General features: G+C 41.4%; 1 long non-coding RNA gene across 1 annotated transcript; it reads right to left on the reverse strand.

The window, feature by feature from the left end:
• Positions 1-664: 664 nt before the first annotated feature.
• On the reverse strand, positions 665-8,136 carry LOC141258974 (uncharacterized). Its single transcript, XR_012318355.1, has 2 exons — positions 7,689-8,136; positions 665-4,300 (listed from the first exon to the last, which is right to left on the reverse strand). It is a non-coding gene; the product is annotated as an uncharacterized lncRNA (long non-coding RNA).
• Positions 8,137-9,014: the final 878 nt, after the last annotated feature.

The raw sequence follows: 9,014 nt of genomic DNA on the forward strand, positions 1-9,014 counted from the left end.
TCATACATACCAGGATAACACTGAGGGGGGCATACATAACAGGTTAAAGATGAAGGTGCCATGAATACCAGGATAAGGATGAGGGGCCATACATACCAGGATAAGGATGAGGGGTGCCATGCATACCTGGATGGGGATTCCTGTGCCATGCATACCAGGATGGGGATGAGGGGTGCCATGCATACCAGGATAGGGATGTAGGGTTCCATGCATACCAGGATAGGGATGAGGGGTGCCATGCATACCAGGATAGGGATGAGGGGTGCCATGCATACCTGGATGGGGATTCCTGTGCCATGCATACCAGGATGGGGATGAGGGGTGCCATGCATACCAGGATAGGGATGCAGGGTTCTATGCATACCAGGATAGGGATGAGGGGTGCCATGCATACCAGGATAGGGATGAGGGGTGCCATGCATACCAGGATAGGGATTAGGGGTGCCATGCATACCAGGATAGGTATGAGGGGTGCCATGCATACCAGAATAAGGATGAGGGGTGCCATACATATCAGGATGGAGGGGTTCCATGCATACCAGCATGGAGGGATGTGTTAAAGACGGGAGGGGATCTCACTTCTTCTCAGGTAGACAAAAGAGATTACCTATATAGATTTCCTATAGGAATGACGCTTCAAATAAGACACTCACTACAGACTGTCTCAAGAGAATGATTCTGTTTATTTTAAGATGTAATATAATTATATACCCCAATCAACGTGGGTTGTGCTTTGATACATGCGTATGAGATGATGTAAGTAATATGTTATCTTTGGCGCAGAATAATTAAATAACAGGTGCTTGTCAATACATCTGCAGGATATTCGTGATGTATGATACTCCCAACATCCTTTCTCACTGATAGTACTGAATACAGTTCAGGTCATGGTGAACTTAGGGAGTTTCCTGGTGGTGATATATTGGGACTTTATTTTGTGTACAGACATAGGACAAGTATGATAATTATAAACCAATGAGCCAATTCTTATAAAGGTCATGAGAACACTACAAGAAAACAGAACAAACAAAAGTATTGCTAAATAAGGATTATCTAACTGAAAAACAAGTCTTCTTAAAGGCAATGATTTGAAGCTGACCCATTATTTTAACAATTCCCCTCTTTTTATCATCTTGTCATACTGTCTGTCCCTCATGTCCCTACCTAAATTCTAGGCCTGCAAATTAACCCTACTTCACGACATCACGGGGCTTACCCTCCGTATGTAGTGGGATGCCAGTCCTGCTGCGCATCCGTTCAAATTAATTTGTTATCAGACCCACTGTCCCTTACTTTCCCTACCATTTTCTGAGTATAGTTGCTATATGTATAGAGGGATTGTCAGGTATATGTCTACTTTAATATAATAGACTGCTGTGTATATACAACTACAAGTTATATGTTCGGTATCTTTGAGTAAATAGTAGCTGAGAGTTCAGCATCTATCAGGTTCCATCCTCTGCTGGTAGGATTTGCTTTTCAGACCAATGGTTTTGCGCAGAACATACAATCCGATAAGTCTGCTGCAGTAATCTTGTTGCAGAAGATGCATTCTCGCTGTACTGTGGTTATTATTGTAGTAAGGACTTGGGTTTGTTTCACTTCAGTGTCTGTATCAATTTTATGTTGGGATTTACCTGGAAAACATTTACAATTAGAAGCAAGAATTTTCTTTATCATCATCACAAAAAGTTTCATGATTATTGCAACCACCACTATTATAAACACAGCCTGGATCAAGAAATGTATGACACCACTTATTCACCCTCAAACTTCCCTAAATAAGTTTAAAGGATTCATGCAAGCGAGCCACTCGGGTAGTGGTAAATTTTCTAAGGCATTTGCCTTCCGCACACCTTCCTTGATCCGCTGTGCTTGTTCTATATCACAGGCCTCTGGCCATGATAAGAATAAGTCGATACAGACAAGCACATACTCATAAATGCCTACCTTCGGGAGCTGAATGAAATCTATCTGAAGTCGCTGAAACGGGTATAATGGTCTCACAGTGCACTTTGGTGGCACTTTCACCGTTTTTCCCACATTGTGACATGCACAGATTATGCATCCCTGTATGAATTTAACAGCAGCATAGTGGAATTCTGGTGCTACCCAATAGATCTTTACCTGACTTACCATTGCATCCTTGGACTGATGGGTTGGTCCATGAGAAAGAGTGCACATCATAGAGTACAGGGATCTTGGCAGACAGTATTTGCCATCTGCTCTCCACAGTCCATCCTTTCCCTGTTTAGCTGAGCGTTTAGTCTATTCTTCCTTTTCTGGTGCAGAGGCCTGATCCTATAGGCTCTGCAAGAGATCCAGGTCCACACTCCCAGACACTTGCACAGTGAATGTTTCTACTGGGAGGGGCAACAGGGCTGCAGCTTTTGCAGCTGCATCCGCCCTCCTGTTTCCCTCAGCCTCTTTTGTGCACTCTTTGGTGTGAACTCCAACGCTCTGTGGAGTTGTGCTACTGCTTCTGCATTCTTTATGGGTTTACCAGAAGAACCAATAAACTTTCTGCTTTTCCATATGGGACCATAATCATGGCAAATGCCAAATGCGTAGCGACTGTCTGTAAAAACATTCTCAATTCTGTTTTCTGCAATTATACATGCTTCAGCGAGTGCTTTTAACTCAGCTTCCTGGGCAGACATTCTAGGGGACAGTGCCTCATCCTTTAATACTTCATTTTGACTGACTATGGCATAGCCTGTATGGGGCTTCCCATCTAGGTAGTATCGGGAGCCATCTACATATAGCTCTAGATCCACCTCGGAAATTGGTGTTTCTTGTACATTGGCTAGTGGTTTAGTTTCTGCGTCCATTAACTCAAAGCAGTTATGCTCAAGGTGTAATGTTTCATCATCAATTGGTTCAGGTATTAGTGTGGCAGGGTTAAGAGTTGTACACCTTCTGATAGTGACATTTGGGAGAGTCAATATAGCCACCTCGTACTTGGTCAATCTGCTCATGGACAGGTGTTTTGTCCTGGCCTGGAGCAGAAGTTCCTGTACTGAATGGGGATCTTGAATTTCTAGTGCATTGTCTAGCACTATATTAGCCACCTTTTCTTTCAACATTGCACAGGCGGCTACCGCTCTGATGCATGAGGGTGCTCCCTTTACAACAACATTGAGCTGAGCAGAGTAGTATCCTAGAGGACGATGTCTACCTCCATATTTTTGGGTGAGCACACTTTTAGCATGCCCCCCTGATTTATGACAGAAAAGGAAAAATGGTAGGCCGTAGTTGGGGATTTTTAGTGCTGGTGCTGAGAGAATGGCGTCCTTGAGCATTTGAAACCCCTGTTTTTCTTTTAGGGTCAGCAAATAAAGCTGACCCTTATTGCATGCAGAGAGCATGTGAAATAGGGGCTGCATCATGGCAGATGCAGAAGGAATCCACTCTCTACAGTAGCTGACCAGCCCCAGGAACGTTCTTAATGCGCTGGAAGTTGTTGGTTCTACAGCCTGACTGATTGTTGTTGTTTTTTTTTTCCATTCTGGAGTGATATGTTTGAGTGGGAAGGAGATACAATGTCCTAAGAACACTACTCTTTCCTTTGCAATTTACAGTTTTTCCTTGGATACCTTGTAACCTTCGTGGTACAAGAAGATTAGTAAAGATAATGTCTCTTTTAAACATACATCCTTACTTGGGGTACACAACAGTAGATCATCCACATACTGAAGTAGCTGAATGTCTTGATTCTCAGGATGCCAAGAGAGAAGTACTCCTGCCATTGCCTCTGAGAACATGGAGGGAGAAGTTGCTCCCCCCCCTGAGGCAACCGGGTCCAGCAATACTGCTTTCCTCCATGGATGAAGGCAAACAGCAGCTGGCTCTCATCATCTATTGGCACTGAGAAGAAAGCATTACTGAGGTCAATCACTGAAAAATTTTGCATTAGATGGAATTTGATTTAATAGGGTATGTGGATTTGGTACTATGGGCGTGTCTACAACCATTAATTTATTAATCTCTCTCAAATCATGGACCATACATTCCTTGATTATACCTTTTTCTAGGTATTTATTCACCTGTAGTGCAATTGCTTCTGTTTGCTCCTTGCTCAGGGGATATTGTCTCATACGTACCGGTGCAACACGAGGCTTCAACCTAATTGTCACTGGGGTTATTTTTAACAGTCCAACATCCGTTTTATCTTGTACCCATAGTATGGTTGGTACGTTACCAGGCATCTCCTGTATGTTGTCATCGAGACCTGTATCCACCTCCTTTTCAAGTTGAATTATTGACATCATTGTTGATATTGTTGTTTCAGATAATGGACCTGCAATGGTAACACCTTTCTTTCCAAATTTAATCATTGCATTCACTACATTAAGAATGTCTGCACCTATTAAATTTCTAGGATATTTATCTGAGACAAGAAGATGGGTACATAAGTCAATAGCATGTGCTATCTTTAACATTTACAGGTTCAGTTTCCTTTAGATGTGACCCTTCTCACCGTACCCAAAACAGAAACCCTTTGTTTACAATCCTCTGGGTCCATTTATTATTTTTTTTTTTTTCCCGTCTACTTTTCCGCCTAAAGTAATTCGGGTAACTGACTTTACTGTGTCCTTAATAGTGTCCTGAAAGGCATCTGGGTGTATATTTACCATAATTGGGGTGACCTTATCTTTCTTTTTCTCTTATTTATGGCCTGTTCTAATCCTCTGAATGTGGATATTTACTGCTCCAAGGGGCATATAAGCATTCTGGGTGCAGCTTAAACACCTCTGCCCTGAGGTCTTCTCTGAGACCAGTGATAAACATATTTCTCAGAAACCCCAATTCCCTTGGATTATTCAAATTATAATCATGATCTTTAAACACAGCTACGCACCTAGCATGGAATTTATCAACCGTTTCCTCAGGTTCTTGGAATATCTCTGGCATCCCTGAGATAAGGCTTTCTGCCATTATTTTAGTGACTGCATTTAACCGGAGGATAAACGGTTTCCTCGATTCTAGGGTCTTAGTGTCACCCGGTAGCGCTTCTATTCCGTCTCCTACGTGGACCTGTTTAACCTTTTCCACAAGTGGTACTCCACCATTGAGACTACAGAGCGGTACCAGATCACTCCAAGTGGCATCATAGTTCTCAGCTACCCCTTTCACCGTCTTATAATATCCTATCGGATTCTTATACATGTCTGGAAAACTATTTGCCATGGACAATTGTTCTGACCTAGACCATGGTTTATACCAAGTGGTGGTATCCGTTTTACCTGTTGTCCTTCATCCCCCTGTGTACCCCTGGTTGTTTGTGTAATGACTGGGAATGCAGCCGTCTCTGGTTTTCTTTTGTCGAGATTACAGTTTTCACACTGAAATATTGTATTACTATCCTGACATCCTGGGCAGATCCATGTTTTAGAGCGTAGTGCTATTGTTCCTCTTAGCTGCTGAGTGCGGGGAGGGTCTGTGGGCTGCATGTGTGTGCCTGCGTTCTCCTCTCCACCGTCCTCCTCACTGGCAACTGAGCTGATAGCTAGATTTTCCCTTTCTCTCTCTTTATCCTCAACCCCCCCAAGTCCCGTCCTTGCCTACTTTTAGTTTTAAAATTATTTTTTCTCGTGGAGTCATGGTGGGGATGGTGTCATATGCAGGTGAAGGGATCTGTCACTATCTGTAGTAGATGCAGTACTATGCGGGGGAGAAAATTGATAGTGCTGGCACTATGTATGGTTGTTGGGGAGGTAGAAACCTCGGACAGTGATTTTTCTTTCTCAACACTTACACTTGACTCTGACCTATCACTTGGCTCTAATCTATTCTCTGACTGAGCGGAGGGCGCAGCCTGGATTGGACCTTGTTCCCGACTAGGTGTCGGGGGTTGTATGACATGAGATCTGCTTCTGATCACTACCTGATCAGTTTCATCATCATCGGGAATTAAAAGGGGATGATGTCTCTCACTAGTTCTCAACCAGGCTGCAACCTGTGCTCCGTAATCATGCTTATCAATCCATTGTGAATGTTCCTGACTAAACCGTTTCCATCTCTCAGCATCTAGGCATCCCTTGGCTGGCATACCAGCTCTTTTTCAATATCTTTGTTGCATCTTTTACAGCTGCCCTGCCATGCTCCATTCTCACCAGATCACACATGGTGCACCTCGGATCCTTGTTCCTTGATCTGGAGATTCGAGCACCCATAACAGGATTTGTCAAGGGTTGCGATCCCTATCTTCAGTATCCTGCTATATAATCAGCTGGGTCAACCAGTCAGATACGTTAGCTGGTTACCCCTGATTCAATCAGCTGGGTCAACTGGTCAAGTACGTTAGCCAGTTACCCCTGATTCGAGGGACTTAAGCTGAACTGCAACTCTTTGCTCTGCTCTGATGCTGAGACAAGTTTGTCTAAACAAATAAATGTAGACTATTATAAACAAAAACCGTTCCAAAAGCAATCGCTATATATTCTTCATACATCTGGGTCAGAGTCCTCACTTGAAGAATATCCTACGTCTATTCCTGAGTCCGTGCCAATATTGGCAAGATAATTATTATGAGTAATAATATCCTGTCACACAGGCATATACCATCTGTTTTCTATAATATACTGCCACTCTTTACCTATAGTGTGTGGATGTGGAACAATATGGCAGGGAAAACTCGGTATGTAACGTTACTTCTCCTATACTGGTGTGCACTTACAGGGTACAAATGTATCCTTTCCAGAAACGAAGCAGTATCCCTACCATGAGGCTTTCGCTTTCTCACTACTGTAACCGAGCACAAACACTTTTCACAAGTCATGTATACTTTTGCAGCCTATCAATTATTCATTTCTCTTAATCACCACTTCAGTCATTAACACCTCCTCATTCTCCACCACAGCACTTCTCGTACTCCAATTCCTATTAAAATTTTCTAGGGCAACTGGGCAAAATAACTTTATATCCTGTGAATCCTGGATTCTATTTATTGCTCTAGCTGAATCAATATCACAATATTCATAAATGGTATAAGGTTCAACAAAACAATGACTGTTAATATTCACATATACTAACGTAAGGAATGTATTATCTTCCTCCCGTAGCCCCCTAACCTTCAGATTCCACACTAATCTCGCAGCTTCCTAAAATGCGTGACAGCTCCATTGTTGTATTTGCTAAGCAGAGTACTACACACGCATTCAGCACACGTCATCTAATCACTTATATCTCGTACATTTTTGCTATAATAAGCATGAACTTAACACAGTTACACTTAGTATGAACGTTAGTTAAGTTGGAAGCAGCAATGATTGGGGATGTAGAAGTACTATGTATATATTATATGAAATAGTTAATGCATGCAAAAATACAGATATATGATATAGTATTTGAATTAGTAATTTTCCAGTTATGTGAAATTGTTAGTAATAATATATATTAAAAAAATTAATAATAATAATAATAAAATTGCTACCTGAGGGTTTCCCGTTCAAGATCCCCGGAGACTGACCTAGATCGACCCCACCTTTCCCGGAGAGAAATTTGCTCAGAGTGTTAAGGCCACTCACTTACCCGGCCGGGGTTTGTTTCTGTTCGGGATAGGGGTAAAGCAGTTGTTCAGTCTCAGATGAAATTAAAAGGAAAAAAAATAGATCTCGCTGAAGGGCCTCCAGCTGTTAAAGACGGGAGGGGATCTCACTTCTTCTCAGGTAGACAAAAGAGATTACCTATATAGATTTCCTATAGGAATGACGCTTCAAATAAGACACTCACTACAGACTGTCTCAAGAGAATGATTCTGTTTATTTTAAGATGTAATATAATTATATACCCCAATCAACGTGGGTTGTGCTTTGATACATGCGTATGAGATGATGTAAGTAATATGTTATCTTTGGCGCAGAATAATTAAATAACAGGTGCTTGTCAATACATCTGCAGGATATTCGTGATGTATGATACTCCCAACATCCTTTCTCACTGATAGTACTGAATACAGTTCAGGTCATGGTGAACTTAGGGAGTTTCCTGGTGGTGATATATTGGGACTTTATTTTGTGTACAGACATAGGACAAGTATGATAATTATAAACCAATGAGCCAATTCTTATAAAGGTCATGAGAACACTACAAGAAAACAGAACAAACAAAAGTATTGCTAAATAAGGATTATCTAACTGAAAAACAAGTCTTCTTAAAGGCAATGATTTGAAGCTGACCCATTATTTTAACAGATGCCAGGCATACCAAGATGGGGATGGGGACCACGTATAAAAGGAAGGGGGGCATATATACCAGGATGGGGGATATTGTCAGAATTGGGGGACATTACCCCTATACTAGTGTCAGCAGAAGACTCCCTCCCCCTTAAAAGTGCATCATGAACACATTTGTTGCTTAAATTTTTTTTTTATTTCCTCCTCTAAAACCTAGATGCGTCTTATGGTCCTGTGCGTCTTATAGTCCGAAAAATACGGTACTTATTTTTGCATCTTGGTCTTGATTGAATTTCTTAGGAAAATTACTTTTTTTTGGGTGTGCAAAATGTCAAATCTTGTTTGCAATCAATGGCTCATATTTGTGATAGTATTTTGTAGTATAGTATCCCAGAGAAAATTATTGTGAATTGAAACTAAAGGTTTTCTGAGAAATCTTTTGGGGTGTACTCATTTATGCTGGACACTGGGGTCATCTCTAACCTTTACAACTCATGAAAAGCTGACTAGAATCTTTAGAAAACTGAACTGTAGTAAAGGTAAGCAAGGCAAATACCCCCAAAATTATTTAAATATACAGTATAAATACCAAGAAAATTAGATCCACTCAGGTGAGTCCCTTAAATAGTGGTAATGGGGAGTTTGTCTCTTAGGGTCAAGAAAACTCAGAATTACTAAGTGGGTTCCTTGGCTCTGCATATAAACCAAAGAATAGAGAACAGCTGATGGCGTCTATACCAGTGATTTTAATATAGTGATGAGCAAAAGGGTAAAATGTTTTGAAATTCTGACTTTCAGTCTCCTTATCTCACCATACACTACTGCTTCAAATGTGAG

This window comes from Phyllobates terribilis, unplaced genomic scaffold (assembly GCF_046119375.1).
Source record: "Phyllobates terribilis strain yellow unplaced genomic scaffold, ASM4611937v1 Scaffold_3__8_contigs__length_932513732, whole genome shotgun sequence".
NCBI lineage: Eukaryota > Metazoa > Chordata > Amphibia > Anura > Dendrobatidae > Phyllobates > Phyllobates terribilis.